Here is a 665-nt window from a genome sequence, read left to right as displayed (position 1 = left end):
AGCATGGGTTGGACGATTTGACTGAGGACTGGTGGAACCTAAAGGCTGCACCAGGCTCCAATCTGATTTGGCAGAGTTTCTACAGCTGGATGCCCTTCCTAACATCAACCACTCCGAGAGTGTAGTGTGTGCTTTTATGTGCCACCAGCACGAAGGCCAGTCTGGCAGTACTGGCAACGGCCACGCTCAAAATGGTGTATTTTACGTGCCACCTGCACAGGAGTCAGTCCCGCGGCACTGGCAACGATCTCGCTCGAATGTCTTTACACGTGCTACCGGCACAAGTGCCAAGAATGCCCCAACAGGTCTTCGCAAGCCGAGTTTCGTGTCCAATGAAGTAGACAACATAGGCATGGGTGCCAGTCGAATTTATTTCGATTTCGATTTCACTTGCTTCAACAGGTCTTCGCAAGTGGAGTTTAGTGTCCAATGAAGGAAAGCAAAAGTACTTTATAGTAAAGTTTGTTTGCCAACATAACATTGCAGTCCTGGTTTAGGACTAATGTTACTGTAATTTAGCCCCAGGAGACATCATCTCCAGCTGGCTATATGACATGATCTGTGTCCTTATATTTTTGAACAAGGGAATCTAGCACCCCCACTCAGCTCAAAATTTTCTGGTGCAGTCCCCTCGCCCCACCAGAAATCCAGGTTTGGGATTTGGC

Source organism: Octopus bimaculoides, chromosome 1 (assembly GCF_001194135.2).
Source record: "Octopus bimaculoides isolate UCB-OBI-ISO-001 chromosome 1, ASM119413v2, whole genome shotgun sequence".
In the NCBI taxonomy this organism is placed as follows: domain Eukaryota; kingdom Metazoa; phylum Mollusca; class Cephalopoda; order Octopoda; family Octopodidae; genus Octopus; species Octopus bimaculoides.
Note: the sequence above shows the minus strand (reverse complement) of the source record.